General features: G+C 46.0%; 1 protein-coding gene and 1 non-coding gene across 3 annotated transcripts in view; one reads left to right on the forward strand and one right to left on the reverse strand.

Annotated features, from left to right (window-relative positions):
- LOC126175636 (integrin alpha-PS2-like) overlaps positions 1–16,200 on the forward strand; it is an 836,969-nt gene that overhangs the window by 159,194 nt on the left and 661,575 nt on the right. The gene's annotated exons all lie outside the window — the stretch shown is intronic.
- Trnas-cga (transfer RNA serine (anticodon CGA)) lies at positions 12,008–12,082 on the reverse strand. The gene has a single exon. It is a non-coding gene; the product is annotated as a tRNA-Ser (tRNA).

A 16,200-nucleotide genomic window follows, 5' to 3' on the forward strand; every position in this document is an offset into this window, starting at 1 on the left:
AAGCACATATTGCAATTTTTTGGAATTCCATAGCTGTTTTGAGAGTCTTAGAATGGTTAAAAGCCGTCTGACTTGCCTAGATTCATCTGCCTCTTGTCACGACTGGCGATAGGCAGGACACTTTAATTTCACCATGCTGAACGTCTAACGACGTTATTTAATGCTAGGGAACGTATTTTATAAAAGTGCAGTGGTTGTTGGTCGAGGCATGAAGCCGCAGTCTAAGAAAGCGTGAGAGTGACAGGGAGACAACACGGCATTCAGAGGCTTTGTTCCGGCTTGCGCGTGTCAAGGAGCCATCTGACGGGGCTCACGGAACTCCCCTGTCAATCAAGCTAAGACGGGGTTCGCTGTATCCGGCACGGTTGGCTCTGTAGGAGGTTGAGGGCGGTTGTCTGAAGTGACGGCTGCCACCTAATAATTTACGATGAGCAGTCACAAGTCTTGAAATGTCTGAGCATACGCGGTGGGAGAAGGCGGCTCGCGGAGCTCCCGTTACGTTGGTTAGGTTTCTGGAAATTCAGAAGGACATAAACAACTCTCTGATTCGCCCAACATCTACTGCTGCCAGACGGGAATTACTAGAGCAAACTGCCGAGAAAAATGTGCTTTGATTGGCCCGTGTCTGGAGACACTCTGTCGTGGGAATTTATATTAAACGTGGCAGTTTTCACGCTATTGGTGGAAACAGTAACATTCTTCCTGCAAGGCGATTGCGGCCGGAAAGGCGCAAACAGCAGAGTCTGGAGCTGGAATACGTGAAAACAAACACTCTCGGTTTGGATGCGGAAGGCGGAAGGTCACTGGTTTTAGATGTCGTGGACTCTGTGTACAGATGGTGGATAAGAGTTCACAGTGCCCGAATCCTGACGAGCGAGACCGTGGTTCTTCACATGCGACCAAGCACGACCGACTTACCGCCACAACAGACTGGTTCAAATGCCTCTGAGCACTATGGGACTTGCCCGCATCTCGTGGTAGTGCGGTAGCGTTCTCGCTTCCCACGCCCGGGTTCCCGGGTTCGATTCCCGGCGGGGTCAGGGATTTTCTCTGCCTCGTGATGGCTGGGTGTTGTGTGCTGTCTTTAGGTTAGTTAGGTTTAAGTAGTTCTAAGTTCTAGGGGACTGATGACCATAGATGTTAAGTCCCATAGTGCTCAGAGCCATTTGAACCATTTTGAACCACTATGGGACTTAACATCTGAGGTCGTCAGTCCTCTAGAACTTAGAACTACTTAAACCTAACTAAACTAAGGACATCACACACATCCATGCCCGAGGCAGGATTCGAACCTGAGACCGTAGCGGTAGCGCGGTTCCAGACTGAAGAGCCTAGAACCGCTCGGTCACATCGGCCGGCCTAACTTTATTACAATCACTTTTTCTAATAGTCATGTTAAAGAATGTTATGCTGTGTCATTGCATTTAATGTAGGGTGGGGCAAATAAAAGTGGCCCAGAGAACAGAATTCCAGGGCACAAAGAAACACAGCAGAAGAAAGTAAATACGGTACCAACCTGAATATAGCAGGTGTTGAAAGTGACCACCAGTTATCTCTTGGCACTTCTGGGCCCTGGTCAGCAAGTTGCTGAAGGCGGATCGAAGCTTGATTGCGGGAATTGCTGTAGTCTCATACGGAGTGTTCTGCAACAGTTCTTGGAGTCTATGAGGGTTTTTGCGTTACACCTTAGAATTGAGGGCTGCCCACACAGAGTAATCGCACACTGACAGGTGGTCTGGATGGCCAGCTAGGGCTGCGACCAGACTGACGTCTGCTAACAACTCTGTCAGGCATGAAGATTGTGTCAGTGTGTTCCAAGGTTCGGACGACTGTATGGACAATAGCTTCAACGTGTTTCGGTGTCGTTATAGGCATACATTCACGTCCTATCGTATCCACTTGTCTGGGCCACTTTTATTTGTGTAACAAAACATCAATTTAACTCTATTTGTATTTCATTTGAAGAAACTTGTAGTTTACTTCAATTCATTATTATTATTTGTTGAGAGAGTAAAAATAGTCATTCAGAAGGATTTTTTAGCAATTCCCCACGTTAGGATTCTATATTAGGGTCATTTGTAAGAGAGCGATTGTTGGGGAATTACAATTAAACATCGGGACTTAGGGATGTATGATCGAATCTCAGCAGTTCCATCATTCTGGTACGATTTCTCAACCACACACCACCAGGTTTTGCAGATTTTCGTGTTACTTCTTTCCTCGGAAGTTAACTGAGAAATCTGAAAAGTGATACATGTAAATGTATAAACACTTTAACCGCTAAGACGCATACACCGTGGAGACGACTTGCTGTTGTTATTGAAATGGAAATGTCGTGTGGCTAGGGCCTCCCGTCGGGTAGACCGTTCGCCTGGTGCAGGTCTTTCGACTTGACGCCACTTCGGCGACCTGTGCGTCGATGGGGATGAAATGATGATGATTAGGACAACACAACACCCAGTCCCTGAGCGGAGAAAATCTCCGACCCAGCCGGGAATCGAACCCGGGTCTGTCACGCTGACCACTCAGCTACCGGGGCGGACACTGTTGTTATTGAAAACAAGACACAGGATAAACCGGTGCCCTTACTCCACGATGATTAACGTGAACGTAATGCCAGAATGACAACAGATCGATTGCTTAACTTCGTTGGGAAGCACTTTTTCATGCTGAGATTATCATCTTCTCCGGTTTCTTCCTAAAAGCCGGCCGCGGTGGTCTCGCTGTTCTAGGCGCGCAGTCCGGAACCGCGCGACTGCTACGGTCGCAGGTTCGAATCCTGCCTCGGGCGTGGATGTGTGTGATGTCCTTAGGTTAGTTAGGTTTAAGTAGTTCTAAGTTCTAGGGGACTGATGACCACAGCTGTTAAGTCCCATAGTGCTCACAGCCATTTGAACCATTTTGAATCTTCCTAAAAACATTCAGGAACAAGTGTTGAAATTGTCCCTAGGAACTGACTGAACGATTTTCTCAACTGCCGGCCGCGGTGACCGGCGGTTCTAGGCGCTTCAGTCCGGAACCGTGCGACTGCTACGGTCGCAGGTTTGAATCCTGCCTCGGACATGGATGTGTGTGGTGTCCTTGGGTTAGTTAGGTTTAAGTAGTTCTACGTTCTACGGGACTGATGACCTCAGATGTTAAGTCCCATAGCGCTCAGAGCTATTTCCTTAACTCGAGCTACAAGAAAGGCACATAAGCGCAAAAATGATTGCATTACTGAATATGATGTGTATTGTTATTGTATATTGTATAGTAATGTAATGCAATAAATCATCATAGCACTGTAAAAACGGCAGGAATTAACGCATGGACGCAACATATTTCTAGGGTCAGTGCTGGTGGATGGGTGTGGGATACAGACAGTAACAAACTGTGATCTTTTACAGAACCGAACCCTGTGTCATTGCCTGTAGACAGTGACGATACAGTTAGAAAAAACGTCCACGCTCGAAGTTTTACGAGACAGCGACGACTATCTCAAGTCCAGGGAGACTGCCTGTCAGCCAGTACCTTTATATAACTGTGCGAGATGCCGCGAAGCTTAAGGCAATGTCCTCATATTTAAATGCCCTTCCGGCCTTCACGATTTTGCTTTTCTGTTATTTTCCACTCTAGGTGACATGGCCAGAGATGTTCTTGACCAACTGAAGTAGAGTTCAGTTGATAATGGCGTAGTCATCAACAAGACGTTATACTCTAGCTTACTTCCTTCCTACCCAAAACAGATTCGAGACCAGGCCACGACAGTATAGTAACCACGTGCAGCTCAGCCACTGCGTCTCGCATTTCTCAACGTTATGCTTTGGCAGTGGCGACCGCAGCCTTCGTACGGAACGATCCTGGGGCAATGTCAGTGCCTTGTGGAGCCCGCGGACCTGGCTGCCGAAAGACGGCGGGCGGCCACGTAACAGCTGCAGGTTCCAGAGCAGTGGCAGAGGCAGGGGCGGCCTCCGCGCAGCCATTCACGGCCAGCGGGGAAAGTGGCGCCAAGTGGGTCGCGAGCGCGAGACGCCCACCGCGCTTCTGACGTCACACACACTTGCCGGCAGGCGCGCCAAATACGGCGCCGGGCGCTGGTCCAGCCCAACACGTGGCGACGCTTGTACGGTGCCCAACCAGCGTGCGTCAGGACTTTCGATCAGCAGCAGGGACACGAAGACTGCTTTTAAACGAAGCACGACGAACGAAATGTTGCTAAATATAGATTTTTTCTGATTTTTCAGTAGTGGCGCGGCGGTAGACGAGTGTTGGTATAATACCATTGAAAACGAAACCTACCGACAAAGGTTTGGAGGTTTTTCACGGATTTTGCCTCGTCAGTGAGTAATAATACACGGTGTTTGGAAATTCCCGTTACAGACTTCTAGGGCTTATAGAGGGGAGTGAGTACATAATATTTTGAATGGGAACCTATGTCCGGAAACGTACCTTTGCCGCTCTACGAGGTTTCAGTTCAGACGTGTAACGCTTCCACGTCTGCTGCACTAGAAATTGAAGAGACAACAGCTAAGATGAAGAATGCGTACTAGAACATGCATCGTAGGTACAATGTTTAGTAAACCCTCGTCGCCAGTTTTGCAAAGGCTGTAATGTTGATGCATTAAGTTGATCTGAAAGCGGTGTTGAAATTCAGTATAATAAAAGCGGGTTAAAAGCTGTGAGCTACCTGGGGAAGTTATCCTTGCATTACTGAGCAACTGTTTCACCAGGTATCCAGTCTAGTTTACCAAATTTCCAACCAGGCTAACATTAATTACAATCTTTTAATAGCCATCTTACAACAACCGAGAATTTAAATAAAAAGAAATAAATCAGTTTATATTTGGACATTTATTTTAACATTGTTCCATTAAAATTTCAGCATATTAAACTTGATTCATAACTACACTAGTGCCTTATTTACGATTGTGAAAATGTGAGTTTGTAACCTTATTGAACACATCAAATATGGAACCAAGATTGGGAGACTGCATACAACACTGCAGTCCTAAAATAGCACACGAAGAACGTTGAATTATATGCAAGAGGAAATTAACCACAACCAACCGATTCAATTTTCACCCAAAGAAGTTACGGTTGTAGCGCAATCCTGTCCGTCATGAAATTACCATCACTGGTATACTAAATTCATACTAACTGTCTGTGAAATCTCTTCTCGAAAAGAATAGCTGAGGGCTACTTTGATAATTACACCACATGCTTCACGTGGCCAATTTGGTTTACACAAAGAGTGTAACTCCACAATAATTTTGATAATTAAAGTAAATTACATCGAAACACACTTTACAAAAGAAAAACCTCGAACTGGTTACTGTCATCATACTTTTAACCTGATGGGTCAAACAATTATATAAGCAAGTGATACTGGTCTCACAAAGTACACCCCACATGGGTTGAACATAAAGAGAAGTTGCTATATTGAAAAATATTGTCAAGACAAGATGTTATAATCTGATGCACATTCGCATTTAAGATTGATGATCTTAGTTAGAGTTAAGGATCATCAACACGTTGTTCCACTTTGCTCACAAAGTAGTGACAAAACAACTACTGGAAGATATTCTGAACTTCACACTCGAATTACACTGCGTTGCAATTTAAGATAACATAAGATATTTTAGATCTAAACCTGAAGAAAAGGTGATTAAATTTTCAGTTAGGCTGAACTTAAGAAATCCATTGTCGTATGGACTTAGCAGGGATGCGCTTAGCCGGAGATCTTACCATTTCAGTCGCTCGCCGCAGACAGACTGGCGTGGGCCCCTACCGAGGGTGCCTCACAGATACAATCCGAAGTGACCAGAGAGGCAGCTTCCTGTACCAACATGACAAGGGACGGACAGGACCATACCAAGAATAGAAACCTCTTTGTTTTTAGAAAGCATAGCTACCTGTTCCGACGTTGGTCCTACTGTTCTCTATCAGACAGGCTTGTCTGCTACTATCAAGCATGCAACTAGAAATATATTTGCTCATTCATCCTTTCACACAGAAGGGAAGGGTGATGACAGTATCTTATCATATACTTTATATAAAAGAAAGCGGATGTAGGTTCCATATGAGACTGTGTGACATGAATTACATATAAACTGTGTTTTCAAGTGTAGTAGTGTGACAGATCGTTCTTGTTAATGTGTAAAAGTAACACGTTCCACTGTTCAGTCTCCTCCCAGATAGAGTCAGAAACACCACAGTAAATTTAGAAGTGAAATTTATGCCGTAAATGACAACAGATTTAAGAAATTAACATGAAAGGAATCCAACAGAGACCTTTCAAGGCCTCCTCGTTACTACTGTGGAGGCCGAGTTGCCACTATTGTTACGTCAGGTCGAGTTTGTGAGTTCGTGAAACTGCTTCTGGTGCAGTACACCGCTAAGACAATTTCTCCCTGCCACTATTACACAGCTATACCCCAGGGTCAAGTAACAGGATAGAATGAAGGTACAACAACACTCCAACGAATTAGTAACAAAGTCACACAAATGAGTTAAAAGGTTTACTGATCTTAATGATTAGTTGAATGGTTAAGTCTGCAACACTGCATGTGACATAACACAAAAAAGGCCCTCATTGGCAACTAATCGTAGGTAAACTTCACAGTACATAGCAAATCCAATTTGCAACAACTGTCTGTTCACTTCTCAGAGTTCACTTAACGACGTTCCCTGTCTAAGTCAGCCCTGGACGGGACGATGATCTATAACTAAGTGGGCGAGAGCTGCTCTTCTATCTTCCGAGTAGGTTTCTGTCCGTTGTCGTCCGGTCATTGGCGGATTGTATTCGGCCGGCAATTGGCCGAGGCGAAGTCGATATCTTTATCCTCAGCGCCGCCCGTGGCGCTGATGGAACCCGCGCAACTGGCGAGTCTCTATAGCACTGGTGCTTTTGCCCTGGCTGTGTGTTGGTCGGACGACACAGCACAATGTATGTAACATCTTTGGAGGTCAGCACATCTTGTCACTGTTGTAAAGCATAGCTACTGTTCTGTACGTACGGCATGCTGGATCCTTTATTGTTTTGGAATAATGTAAACACTCAATGCTTCAGTGTTAATGCAAGGAAATTTGCTTAAGTGATCAATGGGTATTTAGTTATTTTTTCTTCCGAATTGTTACCAGATAACTGTATTGCGACATGCTTGATTCAGTTTCCTCAAGCAGAAGTGGATGGATTACACACCTGAACTGAAACCGTCGTGTCCGCAGCCCGTGGTCTAGCGACGAGCGTTGCTGCCTCTGGATCACGGGGTCCTGGGTTCGATTCCCGGCCGGGTTGGGGATTTTTCTCTGCCTGGGGACTGGGTGTTCGTGCTCTCCTCATCATTTCATCACCATCATCATTCCTGACAGCGGCTAGATTGGATTGGGTAAACAAATTGTACTGTGTAAAAATTGGGACTTTATACGGGCGCTGATGACTGCGCAGTTGAGCGCCGCACAGACCAAACATCTCCACGAGTGTCTTAGAACGTAAACGGTTTGTTTCCGGGCGTGAGTCCCTATTCAAAATATTATGCACTCACTTCCCTCTACAAGTCCTAGAACTTTGTAACGGGAATTTCCGAATATCATATATAAAGATGATTGATATGTGCATCTACGTCTATACTCCACAAGCTACTTCACAGTGGGCGACGGAGGCTGCTTATGTACCACTGTCACGTGCCCCTCTTGCCTGTTCCAGTCGCGAAGCCGGCCTGCCGTGGCCGAGAGGTTCTAGGCGCTTCAGTCCGGAACCGAGCTGCTGCGACGGTCGCAGGTTCGAATCCTGCCTCTGGCACGGATGTGTGTGATGTCCTTAGGTTTTTTAAAAAAATTCTTTATTAACACAACACAATCAATACAATATGAAAATACAAACAACCCACCACCTTAATAATTAGTGGGTCTACATATTATACTACACGTTCAACAGCATTGTTACACTAAATTTTCTACAACTGGCGTAACTATGAGCAAGATTAATCTATTTTGTTAAGCTATCCTATTTCTAACTGATGTATTCTGCAGCGATTACAGGCGTGCCAATTGATGTATAAACCTACTAATTACGGCCTGCTCACCGAGCAAAACCCAGTGAGCGTGCCCCTGGCACTAGGCTGGCCGAGTCGGTTTTGTCGCTGCAGTCCCTACTTGTTCGTGTTGGTTAGTGTTCTAATCTACTACTACTACTACTACTACTACTATTAAGTTCAAGTTCTTAAAGTAAGAGTGCCTGGGAGGTGATGCACCTGCTGGTCTGGTCCAGTAGTGCGGCGGATTCCAGTCGTGAAGCGAGTGAACAGTTCCGCACCCGGCGGTATGGCGGGTACATCTCAGTCTAGTCCCGGTTTGTTGTTATCCATTTTGTTTCCTTAGAAAGTCTCTCAAGATCTTCTGTGATACCTCGTTTGCCAGAATATTAAGGACACTAAAGGTATCGGCACGTCGTATTAGGGCACAGGTGTCGTTATTGGGTAATTGTGTTCTTAGGTCATGCGTCACATCATCGTATAACAAGCAGTCATAGATGATGTGCTCAGATGTGTCTTGAGCGCCACAGCCGCACGCAGGTGTAGCTCTTTTCCCAAACCGACATGGGTATGTCGGGTGTGGCCCATGTCCCGTGAGAAAGTGCAATAATCCTCTACTTGGCTCGAAGTAGGTCATCCCAAGTCGCTCTTTGATGTTAGCAGCAGTTGAAAGACGCTTCTACAAGTTTCTTCATTTTCCCATGATGTTTGCCACAACTCCTCCCCCCTTCTTTCAATTGCAAGCTTGTCTCCTACCTGAACCCCCAAGATGTCCCTAGTCCTGTCTCCTTTGGAAACCCAGTACCATGCTGCGTGGTCTCTTATTTTTATGTCTAGTGGACGTAACCCCATCAGCACCAATAGAGCCCCCCCCCCCCGCCCCCCCTGGAGTTGTTCTGTATGCTCCTACAGATGTCTTTAGGGTGTTAGGTTTAAGTAGTTCTAAGTCTAGGGGACTGATGACCTCAGATGTTAGGTCCCATAGCGCTCAGAGCCATTTGAACCATTTCAGTCGCGAATGGTTCGCGGGAAGGAGGGTTGTCGCTAAGCTTCCGCGCGAGTACGAATCTCTCTGATGTTCCCTTTATCTTTTCGTGATATATACGTGAGAGTAGCCAATATATTAGTTCGTTCTTCTAGGAACGTACGCTCTTCGAAATTTAACAGCAAACCACACTGTGAGGCTGAACGCCTCTCTCAGCGTCTGCCACTGGAGCTGGCTGATCATCTCTGTGACGCTTACGCGCTTACTGAATAAACCTATATCAAAGCCCTTGTTCTTCTTTGAATCTTCTCTGTTTCCTCTGTCAATCCTATCTGGTAAGCATCCCAGACTGACAAGCAATATTCAAGCTTTGGTCGGTCGAAGTTTTAACAAGCTACTTCCTTTGTGGGTGATCTACACTTCCTGAAAGTTCTTCCAATGAATCACAGTTTGGCATTTGCGTTACCTGCGATTAATTTTATGTGGCCGTTTCAAATTAAGCTGCTCCGTACGCTTCACTTCCCCAACCACATGTGTTTTCCTGAAAATACCTTCAAATGATCAAAAGCTCTGTAATATGCCATCACCACAATGTGCACCACAAAATATAAAGTAATGCAACGATAACCAGACGAAAAATTTGATGTGGGTTTGCCGCTCTGAGGGAACAGTTCAGCATAGTGTAATTGTAACGTTCTTCCATTGCATTCAATGATCCCCGGGTGCATATCGACCAACTCCTCATCGGTATCCTATCCATAACGCTGCGTTTCGCTATTACCATACAATCAATATTACTGAAAAACATCCGAAAAAGAAAGGAACATACTGAATGCAATCTTGAGGAAAAATGGTAGAGGGGGCAGCACTGTTGTCAAATGCAAGTGTCGTTTGTTTCGAAACAAAATGTACAGTGCATACCGTCGACATTTGCACCACTGAGCGGGTATTTTCAGTGTGATGCAAATGAAGAGTTGTAATAGAAAACATAGTAAGTGCCATTTTTATCTTATTTAGATATTATTTGTTACAGTACAGTTGTGTACTCAGTACTATGTTGCATGTCACATGTCAAATCAATGAAAAAACATTAGTTAGTATTAGAGATGGCGCATGATGTTTGTGCCAAGCAGTGTTTCCCTTAAGAGTTCCAAGTATCTTTGGTTCAAATGGCTCTGAGCACTACGGGACTTAACATCTGTGGTCATCAGTCCCCTAGAACTTAGAACGACTTAAATCTAACTAATCTAATGACAACACACACATCCATGCCCGAGGCAGGATTCGAACCTGCGACCGTAGCGGTCACGCGGTTCCAGACTGAAGCGCCTAGAACCGCAAGGCCACACCGGCCGGCTCCAAGTATCTTTCCAGTACATAAAACTGACATCGGATTTTGAAGATGCTGCTTAAACACTGTGTCAGCGCAGACTTGTCAGATATCTAAAATGATCAAAGTGACTTGTACTCATCCAACTTAAATACCTGTTCTTACTCCGAAACGGAAGAACTGAAAATGTCTTTGTATCCACAAGAGGAAAGACCATGACATATATACGACATTTCCGCTCCTCCTTATTGCTTTTCTATCACTATGTGAGAATAACTTTATGTAAATTTTGACTTGAAGGTCATTAATTTGCTACACGACCGGAAGAAGTCAAAGAAGTCTTAACACGTAATAATAATGAGCGTATGGCATTGGTGGCCGGGAGACCCCTCGCGGGGCGGTTCGGCCGCCGCTCCACAAGGTCTTTGACGCCACTACGGCGACTTGCGAGTGAATGAGGATGAAATGATTTGAAAGACACACAACACCCAGTCTTCTTGAGGCAGAGAAAATACCTGACCCGCCGGGAATCGAACCCGGGACCCCGTTCGCGGGAAGCGAGAGTGCTACCCCAAGACCACGAGCCGCGGACTTTTAACACATCGTCAGTAAGTATGATGCATTGGCTTATTTGTAATCTCTTATTGAGAACGGGTATATCTGGTGGAGAGGCCACTAGACGATGCTGCAAATAAAATTTAATTGCAGTCGGAGACAAATTCTTTCTTACTCTAAACTTATCGTACAGCTGCGTTCCTGCGGTTTTGTCAACGATGGAAAGTTTAAAGATTTTAGAACATCGAGAGCGTAATAGTAACCTAGAGATAAAAATATTAGGACAAGATAGAAGCCGATGGACAGCATAAAACAAAGACTTCAAAATCAATGTGACAATGTACGCCAGTTGTGATGTGTTAGCTAACGCCGCGCGGGATTAGCCGAGCGGTCTAGGGCGCTGCAGTCATGAACTGTGCGGCTGGTCCCGGCGGAGGTTCGAGTCCTCCTTCGGGCATGGGTGTGTGTTTGTTCTTAGGATAATTTAGGCTAAGTAATGTGTAAGCTTAGGGACTGATGACCTTAGCAGTTAAGTCCCATAAGATTTCACACACATCTGAACATTTTTTTGTTAACTAATGAGATCGAAGGCTGGCGCCGGCCGTTGTGGACGAGCGGTTCTAGGCGCTTCAGTCTCGAACCGCGCGATCGCTACGGTCGCAGGTTCGAATCCTGCCTCGGACATGCATGTGTGTGATGTCCTCAGGTTAGTCAGGTTTAAGTAGTTCTAAGTTCTAGTGGACTGTTGACCTGAGATGTTAAGTCCCATAGTGCTCAGAGCCATTTGAACAATTTGAAGGCTGGCACATGGCCGATGGAATCTGTTTGTAGCGGATCGTCATTGTCGCTTACTATCACTTGCAACTTTAATAGTAGTATTCGCAACCATTGCCTAATGAACAGCGCAGCATGCACACCTAGCAGTGTCGTCAGGGTCCATTGGTGGTCAAATGACACTCTTGCTCAGCCTCGACTTGTTCTGAGTCACGTCATCCTCGTTCTTCATTTGTTTTCGCGGTTGGTTTGCCGCAGTGTGGTGTACGTATTATGTCAATACGCTTACTTTTGTTACAGAATTTTTTAAATATCATTAGTTATTGAAACTCCCTGGCAGATTAAAACTGTGTGCCGGACCGAGACTCGAACTCGGGACCTTTGCCTTTCGCGGGCAAGCGCTCTACCAACTGAGCTACCCAAGCACGACTCACGCCCCGTCCTCACAGCTTTACTTCTGCCTGTACATCATCTCCTACCTTCCAAACTTTACAGGAGCTCTCCTGCGAAACTTGCAGAACTAGCACTCCTGAAAGAAAGGATATTGCGGAGACATGGCTTAGCCACAGCCTGGGGGTTGTTTCCAGAATGAGATTTTCACTCTGCAGCGGAGTGTGCGCTGATATGAAACTTCCTGGCAGATTAAAACTGTGTGTCGGACCGAGACTCGAACTCGGGACCTTTGCACCGTTTTAATCTGCCAGGAAGTTTCATATCAGCGCACACTCCGCTGCAGAGCGAAAATCTTATTCTGGAATCATTACTTATTATTCTATTTGCCATCTTCATGGTGTTCCAATTGTAATGGAAGACATGCAGTATAAAGACAATGGCTGTCGTCTGGCAATACACTGGAAGCGTTCGCGCGGCGGCGTCGCTGCCAGCGTTTCTGAGAGCTTATAAGGTCGGCGACTCAGCCGGCGTCTCGCGGTCCGTGGGTTGAGCGACCGTGTGGGTGAACCAGACTACAGCGGCGGACGACGCTACACTACGCCCAGTGTTCGAGCCGCCGCGCTGCAGCCCGCTGGCGGCCGGTTGCATCGGGAACTCGTCCGACGCTACGGACAAGGCCCTTCATTTCTGATTTCCATTCACCAGTACCACGCTCAACGAGATGTTCCTCGCCACTTCTCCCCTTTGGAATTTCCATTGTCAGAGGAGCATTAGTAAATAGACACTACTGGCCATTAAAATCGCAACACCACGAAGATAACGTGCTACAGACGCGAAATTTAAGCGACAGGAAGGAGATGCTGTGATATGCAAATGATTAGCTTTTCAGAGCGTTCACACAAGGTTGACACCAATGGCGACACCTACAACGTGCTGACATGAGGAAAGTTTCCAACCGATTTATCATACACAAACAGCAGTTGACCGGCGTTGCCTCGTCAAACATTGTCGTGATGCCTCGTGTAAGGAGGAGAAATGCGTACCATCACGTTTCCGACTTTGATAAAGGTCGGATTGTAGCCTATCGCGATTGCGGTTTATCGTATCGCGACATTGCTACTCGCGTTGGTCGAGATCCAATGACTGTTAGCAGAATATGGAATCGGTGGGTTCAGGAGGGTAATACGGAACGCCGTGCTGGATCTCAACGGCCTCGTACCACTAGTAGTCGAGATGACAGGTATCTTATCCGCATGGCCGTAGCGGACCGTGCAGCCACGTCTCGATCCCTGAGTCAACAGATGGGCACGTCTGCAAGACAACAACCATCCGCACGAATAGTTCGACGACGTTTGCAGCATCATGGACTATCAGCTCGGAGACCATCGCTGCGGTTACCCTTGACGCTGCAGCACAGACAGGAGCGCCTGCGGTGGTGTACTCAACGACGAACCTGGGTGCACGAATGGCAAAGCGTCATTTTTTCGGATGAATCCAGGTTCTGTTTACAGCATCATGATGGTCGCATCCGTGTTTGTCGACATCGCGGTGAACGTACATTGGAAGCGTGTATTCGTCATCGCCATACTGGCGTATCACCCGGCGTGATGGTATGGGGTGCCATTGGTTACACGTCTCGGTCACCTCTTGTTCGCATTGACGGCACTTTGAATAGTGGACGTTACATTTCAGATGTGTTACGACCCGTGGCTCTACCCTTCATTCGATCCCTCCAAAACCCTACATTTCAGCAGAATAAGGCACGACCGCATGTTGCAGGTCATGTACGGGCATTTGTGGATACAGAAAATGTTCGAATGCTGCCCTGGCCAGCATATTCTCCAGATCTCTCACCAATTGAAAACGTCTGGTCAATGGTGGCCGGGCAACTGGCTCGTCACAATACGCCAGTCACTACTGTTGATGAATTGTGGTATCAAGCTGCATGGGCAGCTGTACGTGTATACGCCATCCAAGCTCTATTTGGCTCAATGCCCAGGCGTATCGAGACCGTTATTACGGGCAGAGATGGTTGTTCTGGGTACTGATTTCTCAGGACCTATGCACCCAAATTGCGTGAAAATGTAATAACATGTCAGTTCTAGTATAATATATTTGTCCAATGAATACCCGTTTATCATCTGCATTTCTTCTTGAGGTAGCAATTTTAATGGCCAGTAGTGTATGATAAGCAAAAGAACTCCTCTTCAGCAGAGCTCCCGACTACAACAGAGCCAAGGTAACATCCAGTAAGCTATTTTATGACGTATCGTACCCCACAGGTGGGTACTATAGTGTTGTACACATGAATATTGCGCGGTGCGTCATCGACGACAATGCACTGTAGATTTTTGTATTTTTCTGCAGCCTACTTGTAAGACGCTGTCAAAGTGTCGGGAGGGCCATCCGTCGCCCTGGGAGGTGTGTGTACGCTTTGAGGCTGCCGGCGGTTGCCACAACACGAGGTGGGCGTTCCACGCCAGCTGGCTGGCCGTGCGCCAGAACTGCCAGCCAGACAGACAGGCGGGAGGGAGGGACCCTGTGCGCACACTGACGGAACGCCGCTGCTCGTCTCCGGTGACAGAAGGAGAACAGTGTTAGCGTCACGGCTTTTACAGTTCGTACAGGACGCGATATACGCAGTAGTTTTTCTGTATCTTTGTCATTAAAATGCTGTAGCTATAGCTTTACTAGTAAAAAAAGCTGCAGTAAAATTTCAGTTACATTTCTGAAACTAGAGTAAGTTGGAGAATTCCTTCCCAGTGTGAGAGTACCACAAGAACATGAAAACTTAAAACTTTTATAATGACGTCCAGTATCAGTGGGTCAATGCTGCACAACATATTCACGAGTACCAAACGAAAATAAAAAATGAATTCCCTCCATTTCACCAATAAAACAAATTTTGGAGAATATTACTGTCCTACATCACTCCTTCGGGTGCTCAAAGACTAGTAAAATCCAGAGTGAAACGTAGGTACAAAATGAGAAACAACTAATGAATTCGCAGTGGTAGGACCGGTTCCTGCGTGTTAGTGAACCGCTGTCGGACTTGACTAGTACTTGGATTTGTGTGTCTGCCTAACGCTGTTGGCAAGCGGGATGCACTCAGCCGTTGTGAGGCTATAGGAGGAGCTACTTGACTGAAAAGTAGCGACTCCTGTCACGAAAACTGACAACGGGTGGGTGAGCGGTGTGCTGATCTTCGGCTAGAGATAAAATGACGGTCGGTTGGACTGTTGGACCTTCCGAGGCCTCTTCGTACGGAATTACTTTCATTTAAAACAGCAAGATTAATCCGATAAAATTCAGCAACAAGGTTAGCGAAATAAATATCATACAGACATAAATAAATATTATTTAACAAAGATATTTATGCAAACTAAACATAGTGCAGAAGACAAAAATTATAGAAAACCCAAATGGAATAAGGTAACACCGAGCGAGGTGGCGCAGAGGCTAGCGCTCTGGACTCGCTTTCGGGAGGACGACGGTTGAAACCCTCGTCTGGCCATCCTGGTTTGGGTTTTGCGTGATTTCCCTAAATCGCTCCAGGCAAATGCCAGGATGGTTCCTTTGAAAGGGCACGGCCGACTTCCTTCCCCGTCCTTCCCTAATCCGATGAGACCGATGACCTCGCTGTCTGGTCTCCTTCCCCGAACAACCCAACTCAACCCAAGCCCAATAAGGCAACGATGGAACAGAAGGTGTCCGTTTCAAGAGAATTATAATACATGAATTTAAACTGAAATATGCGGAAATGTTTGCGAGAGGGTGTGAGGTGGTGCGAAAAGGTCGTAAGAGAAACAGATGAGAACAAGTAGGAGTATGAAGAAGACAACAGAGAAATTTACGTTGATTAGACGCCACATTTTTATCAGTTAAGATGACACATGGCACGCTCACTAAGAATAGGATGCGAAAGCTTTTTCAAATGCTTGTCCAATTTTACGTATAAACACAGATGATTAATAAAACAAACAAAAACTTTCTTGGAGTAATGGCAGGCGATATGAATAAAGTCGTTCGAAGTATGAAAATGGGGAAGGTGCTTAGGGATAATATACATAGTTACATTAAGAGGTACAAAACGGACCTACAGAATGTCTGCGGAAAATAAAATTCTCCAAAACTGATAAAAGGCTGAAATT

The sequence above is a fragment of the Schistocerca cancellata genome, chromosome 3 (genome assembly GCF_023864275.1).
Source record: "Schistocerca cancellata isolate TAMUIC-IGC-003103 chromosome 3, iqSchCanc2.1, whole genome shotgun sequence".
Classification (NCBI taxonomy): domain Eukaryota; kingdom Metazoa; phylum Arthropoda; class Insecta; order Orthoptera; family Acrididae; genus Schistocerca; species Schistocerca cancellata.